Consider the following 11,949-nt stretch of genomic DNA (forward strand, 5'->3'; position numbering starts at 1 on the left):
CTAATAACACGATCAGAAAGGCTGACTGACAACGAACACAAAACAGAAGAAATCGAAAAAGTTAAAAAAGCTCTTCAACAAAATGGTTTCTCGGATAACAACATCAAGAGAGCATTAAGACCACGCCACAATAGAGAACGGACCGAAGAAGATAAACCAGTTGCCAAAGCACTCCTTCCATATATAAAAGGAACCACTGACAAAATCAGCAAAGTACTGAAGAAACATAAAATTGAAACTGTCTTCAATACCGACAGGAAAATTGGCAACATTCTTCCATCAGCGAAGACGAAGATTCCACTCGAAGGTCAAGGCGTTTACCAGATTCCCTGTGGCGACTGCGAAAAATCATACATAGGACAAACAAATAGAAGAGTTCAAACACGAAGAGAGGAACACAGAAATGCTGTAGAAAAGAATCAGGCAACCTCTTCTTTGGCGCAACATGCGAAAAACACCGGACATAAAATCAATTTCGAAGAAACAAGAATCATTGCCAACATAGAACATAAAACCAAAAGAATTATCAGAGAAGCCATAGAAATCGAAAAACATACAAAAAATCTAAATACACGTGACGATACACAAAGGCTCCCAATAGCTTGGAAACCGATTCTCGCAAACAAAATCATCAGAGCGCGACGCAACGCTTCACCAAGCATGACATCTGACGCACCAACGAGCAGCGAACCGAGGCGAAAACCAGTGAAGGAGAACGCGAAAATAATATATAAAGCAGCAGCAGAGCAGGTAAACACCAGTTCACAACGTATTACACGAAGTAGAACAAAGAAGACTTGAAAATGGCAAGTGTGATCTTGCCGAAACGTCGTCCAGAACACGATTCTATCCAGAATCAAGAAAACCATACGCGGAGAGGAACCCGGAAACATCTTGACAACACATATAATATCCGCGGAAATCTGAAGTTCAACATATATATATATATATATTATTAGTATTAATAGGGAGTACTTCGAAGGTGACTAACGTTATTTTTGGGCCCCCCTTCGTAAATGGTATATATTACATTTTTTGACAAAAATGTTGGTAATTATAATAATTTATTGTCATGAGAATTTCGATTAAGTAGATATCACAAAAGTTAACAGTTTTATGAACAAGATTTCTAATTTTAAATTCTTTACTTCTTAATTAAGTCAATACAAATACTTTATATCCCTTATATCCTAAACCGAATTTTTAAAATATGGCAACAAAGATCTATAATTCAAACAGCATCTCCTGAGTATCTATGTAACAGGAAAAAACTGATAAATGACATGTATAAAGGAGATATATATTTATAAAAATAAAATAATAATAAATACTTTATTAAGAGACCAAGCGATGCAAATAATATTAATTTCATAAAAAGTGTATAATTTCAAATTTACTGTTCAACTTAAAAGGCGAACTTCAGTAGTTCTCATACTCAAAAGTAGAAGAGAGATCCATGCAAGTGAGATAATAGAGACCTAAATCATATGAGGATAATGTAACATAAATAATTATATACAAAAAATACTTATACATATACATACAGGGTGTCCCAGAATAACGTGTACAACCCCGAGGTAACGAGTTTCGGTTAAGTTTATAACGAATTTCCACAAAACTCCAGGAGACGACGTGGACCGGCCACCCTGGGCACTAGGTACCTCGGAGACCGTTGCCGTCGTGATATTCGTGTTCAGCGACCTCAAAAACCCCGAGGTATTGAGTTTCGGCTAAGTTTATAACGAATTTCCACAAAACTCCAGGAGACGACGTGGAAACCGGCCACCCTGGGCACTTAAGTACCTCGGAGACGTTGCCGTCGTGATATTCGTGTTCAGCGACCCCAAAAACCTCCGAGTAGCAAAATTGAACTCATGTTCGTCAAATATTTTCCGAGTTATAAATTTTTGTATATCTTAACTCTTCGAGATGCAATTTTTAAAATGCATTTTTTTATGCACCGATGCAATTTTCATTTCTCATTGGTCACATAGGGTCACAAACTTTCTGGATGCTCTAACGAATCGAATGCAAAAAACCGCATCACCATCCATCTTACTGCACAGATTTCGGAGGTTCAGTGCTTCATTTCCTCGACTAATTAAAAGGTTGAATAATACTGATTTAAATAGACTAAAGGATACCAGCAGATATCAAGAGGAATAAAATTAAGGATATTAGTATTATTATAAGAAAATATTTTTTTAAGTTTGTATTTAGGAATTTCAATATGGTGTTTGCATCTTGTATTCAGAGATTTTATATTATGACCAAATTTAGTTTTTTCATATAAATAAACGGAAATTTAATGATATAATTTCAAAGAACAAACAGGTATTCTGAAAATATCTACGCTGTTTCAAGTTTAACCAGCGAAGGTTTTGAGCTTAGCGAAACATGCAAATAACGAAGTAAACTAAAAATCAATCTTGCACATGAAGTTTGAATTCGTCTTTAATATTGGTGTTTACGATAAAAAATTTTGGCCAGAAATTTACATTTTGGGGAATGATTTTGCTCGCCAAAAAGATCATGTTCTGTCTAGTGTTTTTATTTCTGAAAAATTAATTAGACTCAGTCAGAATCAAATGAAATTATTTTTGTGTAAGTAAAGTGACTTTTTCCTACAACATATCAAAAAATTTCATTAGGTAAAGTGGCCTTTTTTTCTAAGAGCCGCGGAAAATTTTGTTAGAAGTTCATTAGAAGTAAAATTTATATTAATATATCAAATTTAGTGGCAATCGGTTTTACTTTTACAATTTATCAAATTAAAAAATATCAAAATACCTATATCATCGAACTTGGCATATGGATAGAAATTTTATAGTGAATCACTATTTATTTTATCTACACAGAAAATCTATTTTTCCCTCATGACAAGACCATCTTAAATTTTCAGAAATAAAAATATGCAACAAATTATTTTTTAATCATACAGGATCCTTTATTACCTACTAAAAATGTATCAGTTTGTAGTTCACTTAACAAAATTAAATTATTGGTTTACCTATAAAAGACTTCCGCGTTTATCACAGGAAACAATGAGTGATTTTAAAACAGGTGATATTGAAGACTATTCTATTGAACTTGATGGTGTGATCCTCAATAGTATAGGTAGGTACCACTAAAATAAATGAAATAATTGAAGATTTTGATTTTATGGTAAGTACTTGAGTTTCTTGCAAATATTTGCACGTCTGAATATTTTTGTAAAAATATAGACGTGAATAAGACGTTTACTAGAATGAAGTAAATTTGAATCTATTGAACATTACTTTAAATGGAAATTGTTTTTCAAATTACAATAATTTGAAAAGAAATCATAATCTATTATCACTACTGGATGGATATTCCGAAATACCGGAATTGAAAAAGGTCCACCTTTACACTTGTTGTTATCATTAACTAATATTATCATTATCATTATCATTATCATTATCATTATCATTATCATTATCATTATCATTATTATTATAAATAATTGACGTAGGTATTGTTAGAGCTATTTTTTTACTTAACTTAGGTAGTCATTTTTTATTCTAGTTCTGTAAGTGGATTTCCTATTATATCCCATGTACATTAAGTCCATGTCATAATTTAAGGGGGCGATTTTAAGCCCAAAAGCCGTAATAAACCAAGACAATGGTTTCTGAGATAGAAAACTTTAAAATTTTCGAAAAATTTCACATTTTTTCAATTACCTCTAAAGTTGCTTGACGTAGATTGATGAAACTTGAGGAAATGATGTAACTAATCGAAGGTATATTTCTATATTATTTCAGTTTGAATTCTACTTCCGAAACTGAAGTGTCACGTTTACCTTTTCCTGTAATTATTCAAGTAACTGACGTATTGTTAGCACTATTTTTTACTTAACTAAGTTATTTTCTATTATATTTCTGTAAGTGCATCCTATTGGGACTAATCCTGTGACTAATAAATTATTGTTAATTGACTACAGCAACATATGAAAATATAAGAAATATAAAATTAACTTGTACCTAACTAGAAAATATATCAAAAACGGATTTCTGTTTTGACAGCTGATTTTGTTTCAAAGCATTAACAAATCGATATGATTTTCTTTGACAAGAACTGAGATACCAAGAATTGTGGGTTGATAATAATAAATGTTACTTCATAATAATTTTATAAAAAATGTTAAGTTTAATTGAGCAGGGTGATACGAAGTTCTTTGACGCAATACAAAAGAATATACAGTGTAATCAGAAAAAATACGCAAAATAAAGTTACAACTTTTTAAATAAAACACTGTATATTATTTGCTTTTCGAAATCTGTACATGTGAAACTTCTTCCAACGGTACCTATCCAAGCTGATGCGATGTATTAATTAAGCTTGCAAAGCATCAAACTTAAATATTGTATTGTTTTGAAACCAGCAATTAGTTCGACATAATGATATATCTAATTTCTTATTATAAAATTAAGCAAAATATTTATTAATTTTTGATTAAACAAACAGGAAAATGAATTATCAGTGTTTATTTGAAATGGACTCTACCAATTTTTATTTAATAGTACCTATAGTCTATTTTGATTATAGCATTAAAGTTGGCAGGATATCTTTTAACTCGAATATTTCTGTTTCTCTTAAGTGTAATTACAAAATTAAAGAATGCTTTTAATTTAGACAGATAAAGTTTAAATAGTCGTTATTACCTGAATAATAAAATTTGTTATATTTTGCATCTCAGTTATTTTAATAACATATTCGGGTTTTTGCGAAACGAAATTCCATTAATTCTCAAAACTATCGGCGCTCATGGCAAAACCATCATTTAGTCTTCCTTTAACTGGATTGTTAAAAGTGGATGACCTCGTTTATAAAATAATCCTGCAATTTCGTCATCACTGTTCAATATATAATTATATTGACGGTATCATATATATATATACAGGGTGATCCATTAACGATATCGAGCGGCTGTATAAAGGAAACTAGACGTGCTACGATCATGGAATAAAAATACTATTAACAAATATGATCAAAAGAAATTGATTTAAATATTTTTAACTTTACAACTTCACCGCTAGGGGGCGCAACTGCTATAGTGTTACAGAGAATTGTCGGTTTTTCGAAATTTCGCCTATATAACCGAAGTTGAAAATACACTTTTTAGATACAATGTTTACAAGTTTAGTTTGAACTTTTTTTTTGTTATTACCATAGCAATACCAGTATGAAGGACGCCATCTTGAAATTTTTAAATTGTCATAACTTCTGAATGCCTTAATCTATTTCAATAAATGATGGCTCGTTTTAAAGAACTATTAATAAAATTTATATTTATGATAATGGAATAAAAATATTATTTTCCTGCGCAACGGTAGACGACGCTAATGAGAGAAGTTTGGTAATTGTCTCCGTTTACTAAAAAAATTAAACGCAACGATATAGTTATTTTTTCATGGCTCGATAGACCATTCATTAAGGAAAATAAATACACAAACCGGAGGTCGATATCTTTTTCTGTTTTCAAGTTATTGCTAAAATAGTGAAGTTGTGCTAGAACATCTTCTTTTATTTAGTTTTTAATTAACATTGACATAATCCAAGCCAAAAATAAATAGTAATTAATTGTTAAACTACACCTATCATGTCCTTAAAAAGAACTTGCTTTATTTTTAAATTTTTTAAAATGTAGTTGGTAAAGTATTTTGTATGTTAATACATTTTATATAATCTAAGTTTGTATAGAGACGGTTGCAGAGCAACAAAAACAAAAAAAGTGGTTAAAAAATAAATTAAAAATGATGACATGTTCTAAATTCTATTAATCTATTTGTGTAGTTGTACCATATTCAGGAAATAAAGAAAATTATTCAATCAGCACAAGAGTTTATACAGTCCACTCTATCGAATAGCATTGGTCCTTCGAGCCGGATTTCTTGTTTCCTGATTTGAACATACAAGCCAATTGACAGGCGACGGGGAACACAGGTGACAGGCAACAAAAATACTACTATAAATAGTATCATTTATCTAGGAACACCACTTCCCAAGTCATAGCCGAGCAAAGGTTGGAACCACGCACTGAGATACGATCTAACCCCACAACGGTGTACGCAGCAGCAGCAGGCGAAGAAGTGAAGTTCCTGAGTTCCTTCCATTCCATTCCCAGTACAACTCTGAATAATTCGATTTTCTATTCTATCTCGATTAGAACGGTCTAAAGTAAGCAATTAGTTATAATTTTGTATTCTTAACTGCCAAGTTAGGTGCAAAACTGATTTACTGTCATATTGTCTTTCTATTAATCGTTTTGAATACAAAAGTGTAGAATTCACTTACAAATTCAAAACAGCTTTGAAAGTTTTTTTGACAATTTTGACAGTTTAGTACGATTACATACGATTTCATCCCTATTTCAAACCATTACTTGCTTTATTCAATTATTAGACAATTTAAACAAGCTATTATAAACGATTAACAATTTATTAACAATCTATTAAAATGGCAGCCGATTTAACGAGACTTATTAGGAAATGAGGTGCTGTGAAGCGATCTCTAACCAATTTTGAGCAATTTTTGAAATCAATTCAAGAGTTATCTGCGATTGATGTAACTGATGTGCCTGACAAAACAATTATTAAATTACAAGATCGTTGTGAAAAATTTAAAATATTATTTTCAGAGTATGATCACGTTCAAAATGAAATAGAGTCAATTTGCGATGAAGTTGATTTAGAAAAACAGTATCAAGATCGCGATGATTTTATATCTAAGTACCATTCTATATTAGCAGATGCTAAAATATTATCAAATCAGTTTGTAAAAGCAGTAGATTTACTGATAATGCTAATGTAAGTTCTATTCAAGGCACTGTTTCACAAACAGTTAGTCAATATAATGAGTTAAAATTACCTGAAACTGATCTTGGCAAATTCGATGGAAAATTTGATGACTGGTTAATGTTCAAACATACGTTTGAGTCTCTAGTTATTTCAAATAAAACAATTAGTAATGTTCAACGGTTCCATTATTTGGGGTCATGTTTGGAGGGTGAGGCATTACAAGTAATTCGTTCATTAGAATTTATCCCTGACAATTTTGATAAAGCTTGGCAAATGCTGTGTTTACGTTTCAATAATAATAGACAATTAATTCATAATCATGTTAGGGCACTATTCGAATTTGATTCTTTGACAAAAGAATCTCGATTTGGTTTAAGAAATTTGATGGATACTGTGTCCAGACATTTGCAAGATCTAGAAACGTTAAAACAGCCTACACAACATTGGGACAATTGTTTAATTGTTAATTGTTTATTTAATATCCACTAAGTTTGATAAATTTACTTCCCGGGAATGGGATAAATATCGAATGAATTTTCAATCTCCAAAATTATCTCATATAAAGGAATTTATAGATAATAAGGCAGAGTATTTGTCAAGTATCGAAGCCAAAACAATAAATAAAGGTGTAAAACAAATGTCTTTATTAGCATCAAACATTCAATGCAACTTTTGCAAGAAAAATCATATGATCTATAATTGTGAACAATTTTTAAAGCTTGAAATTCCTGAAAGAATTCAAAGGATAAAAGATTTAAAACTATGTAATAACTGTTTATGTTTTGGTCATAGATATAATGACTGCAAAGGAGGTAAATGCAAAAAATGCCATCAAAAACATAGTACTTTATTACATCTTGACAAACAGCACACACCTCCACAAACATCAGATCAAGTTTCAGAAGTTACACTAACTAGTAACATCATCAATGATTCTGTTTTGCTTTCTACAGTGTGCATATCTATAGCTGATCATCAACGTAGATTTCATAAGATCAGGGCGATACTAGATTCTGGCTCGCAGTCTAGTTTTATCTCTTCTAGTCTATGCAGTCAACTTAAATTGAATAAATACTCAGCAAATATTTCCATTATGGGTATTAACAATGTTTCCTCCAATTTAAAACACAAATGTGACATTTCAGTGCAATCCTTAAATAGCGATTTTTCTGCAATTATTTCTTGTTTTGTGCTAAATAGTATCACCGAAAATTTGCCTATTTCAAAAGTAAACATTGAGTCATTGAATATTCCCAAGGATATCCAATTAGCTGATCCGCAATTCAATGAGCCGGGAGAAATTCATCTTCTTATTGGTGCTGAACTATTTTGGGATATTTTAATTCCAGAACAATTAAGTTTAAGAAAAGGACTTTCGGTGCTTCAAAATTCACAATTCGGTTGGCTTGTATCTGGGGCTATTAAGATGCCTTCTCAAAAGGTTTAATGCAATTTTTCAAGATTTGATGACATAAATGTTAATCTTCAAAAATTTTGGGAAATCGAAAAAACCAATAAGCAAATAATAATGTCTTCTGATGATACTGATTGTGTAAATCATTTTAAAAACAATTTTTCTAGAAATAAAGAAGGTAGATTTGTGGTTAAAATACCATTGCATTCTTTTATCTCTCTTTTAGGTGATTCCATGAACACCGCCATTAAAGGGCTTCAAAGTATTGAAGGAAAATTTCAAACCAATTCGGAATTCAAATGTATTAGCCCAGGCGGCATCTGTTTCAAAAAGCCATATTTGGGTGAATCGTATATTTTTTGGCTTTTTGGCTTTCAAATATCAGTAGAAATGACAATTTTTCTATGCGCATAAAAAAACGTGGGCTTAATTTTTGACGGCACAATATGTTAAAAAAATTGGAAAAATGTCATATTTTTCTTCCTATTTAATTATGTATCTTTTTAAAAGTTGATTTTAGGCGAAAATGGAAAAGGAAAAAAATGTTTGTAATTAATTTTTTTACAATACTTGACTGGTTACAAATCGAATGAATCATCATTATTATGGTAAAAATCGAAAAAATCACAAAAATGGGGTTAAAAACAATACTTTTTAGGGAATTTTTTTGGTGTATTTAAATTGGGTGTAGGACCTTTATACTTGGCTCAAGAAAACTTTATGTTATGTAGAATCATCACATCAAATTTCATCAAAATCGGTTCGATAGATTTTACACAGCAAAAAACAAGGCCCTTAGATAATTAAAAATTTAATCACATATAGAAGGGCTCTCAGGCTCTCAAACTTTTTTTGAAAAATTCGAATCCGTCAATTAGGAGAGCTCTGCCGCTTGTTTAAACATTGGTCGAATTTTTATACTTATAAACAATTAGAACTTTGTGAATATTCAATCAAATTTTAAAGCAGGTTTTAAAAATTCTTGGAAAGAAGCTTCTTTAAAAAAAAAACAGATCGATTGATCAATTAGTTACGTAGAAGAATTTAACACCGTTCTAATTCAGATAGAAGGAATTTTGAATTCCAGACCGTTGTATCCGATGTCTCTTGATCCTAATGATTTACAATCCTTAACGCCGTCTCACTTTTTAATTGGCAAATCGTTAATTACGCTTCCTGATTCAAATGGATTTACAAATTAGAAGGCTGTCCAGATATCAACTACTTCAACAAATTAATCAACAGTTTTGGAAGAGGTGGTCAAGGGATTATCTGTCTCAGCTGCAACAAAAATCCAAGTGGTCTCAACAGTCAAGTTCCTTAGCAGTTGATGATCTTGTTTTAGTCAAACAAGATAATCTTCCTCCATATCAGTGGTTACTTGCCAGAGTCGTTCAACTTCATCCAGGAGAAGACAATGTGGTAAGAGTTGCAACAGTTAAGACTAAAAATGGAATGCTTAAACGAGCAGTATCCAGGTTGTGTCCACTTCTTGCACCTGAAAGTGAGAACAGTGATGGGCTAAGTGATGGTCATCTTTAAACTTTGTTATTTAGTTTTAAATATCTATTTAATTCTTTGTATCTTCACTCATACATATATACTGTAAGCATACTTACCAATTCTTTCTATCATGTATTTATTATTGAACTAAAATAGTTCAAGGTGGGGAGTATGGTAAAATGTTTTGTATGTTAATACATTTTAGTATTTATTTTAAACAATTTTAGTATAAATATTTTAGGAATAGTGTTAATGAATGTTTTTAACAATAGATTTTTACGTATCGTACGGTTATGACTAATGATTCAAATGGATTTTGTTCTAAACTTGGTATAAAAAAAATCTAATCTCAATTTTGTAAGCATAAGTTAGATTATTACTTGTAGTTGTTACCAATATATATTCCATTGTAGTTTCTCCTGAGGCAGGAATAATTTGTTTCCGAAAGCTCGAGTAATAAAAAAGAGTACACCTCAAATTTGGCTTTGACTGCAGACCCGACTATATTTTAAAATTTTGTTATATATATTGCCAAAGCGTTAGACGACTGTCTAAGTTAACGAACAAAATTTTAAAGTATAGTCGCGTATGCAGTCAAAGCCAACTTGAAGTGTACTCTTTTTTATTACTCGAGCTTTCGGAACTTCTCCAGAGGCAGGAATAATTTGTTCCGAAAGCTCAAGTAATAAAAAAGAGTACACTTCAAGTTGGCTTTGACTGCATACCCGTCTATACTTTAAAATTTTATATATATACAGGGTGTCCCATTTTTATTCTGAAAAAAATCAGAAAAAGGTAGATCCGATAAAATTAAAGGAACTTTGCTATATAAACTTTGTTCGAAATCTGAACTCTTTCTGAAATACAGGGTGTAGAAGTTGATTTTTTTTTTAATTTTTTGTTAATATCTCTTAGTTATAAATCAATTGTTCTCAAATTTTGTGAGGTGAATGCCACGGTGCACTAGTACTAATTTACAAAATCTCAGCTCGACAGAAGAGCCAGTGGCGTGCATTCCGCACTTGCCGATACCATTTATAAAAAGCATGTGTTACGCGACTGACTGATCTTCAAAATAATAAGTAATTTCAATTGTCCGTACGTTGTTCTGCCAAAAAGCATTCTTACGTTTTCTCGGTAATAGGCATCGTTACGGAGTAAACCGACATTTTATAAAATCATTCCTGATCTTAATTTTAGCAACTGTCGTAACACAAGTGTAACTTGTGATTGTTCACAACGCCTCGCTTCGTAAAACACGCTTCGTCTGTCCACAGAACCTTAGAGACAAAATCAACATCATTTTCAATTTGATTTAACAACCAATAGCAGAAATTCATTCGATTCTGCGCATCTCCAGGGTGCAAATTTTGAACCTTTTTAAAATGATGATCTTTTTAAGAGTTCGCCATACCTTGTTTTTATTTAATTGCAGCTGCTGGTTTGCTCTTCTCACGCTTAGTCGGGGATTGTTACGAAATGCACGAATAATTCTCAGATTTATTCTTTGATATCTGTGCTCTAATGTTGTGTTTTTTCTTACATTACCAGTTTCTTGGAGTCTTTGAAATGTATCAGTAAATACTTGAGAATTTGGATGTCGTCTATCAGGAAAGCTCCGTCTGTATTCTCGAGATGCCCCCAACGCGTTACCATTACACAATCCGTAACAAAACACAATATCAGCATATTCAGCGTTTGAAAATTTATATGGCATTATTAAAGCACTTAATGGTATTTTATAATAAGTTAAATCCGAGTAATTAATGTAAATTTAAGTTTTCGTTTCTCGACAAAGAGTGATCATGTCAAGTTTATTATGACGTCGAAAACTGTTTTTAAACCAACTCTGATTTTTAATTTTCTGTTACTAAGAATGTATAACGTGTGTATTGCAGCGAGTGGCTTGCAATTTGAACATTTAATATTCGTTGCTATACTACTGGTACAGTTTCAGGAATCAACATCACAGATAATATTTAATTATCCAGGAATGTGCTTTAACATTTTTTAGATAAGGAGTACTGAAGTCAAATTAAAACAACCTGAGCATTTCAGTTGTTGATTAAAACAGTTCTGCTAAAATTAAGATCAGGGATGATAAAATGTCGGTTTACAATTGAAATTACTTATTATTTTGAAGATCAGTCAGTAGCGTAACACATACTTTTTATAAAAGGTATCGGCAAGTGAGGAATGCACGCCACTGGC

This window comes from Anoplophora glabripennis, unplaced genomic scaffold (genome assembly GCF_000390285.2).
Source record: "Anoplophora glabripennis isolate ALB-LARVAE unplaced genomic scaffold, Agla_2.0 scaffold697, whole genome shotgun sequence".
NCBI lineage: Eukaryota > Metazoa > Arthropoda > Insecta > Coleoptera > Cerambycidae > Anoplophora > Anoplophora glabripennis.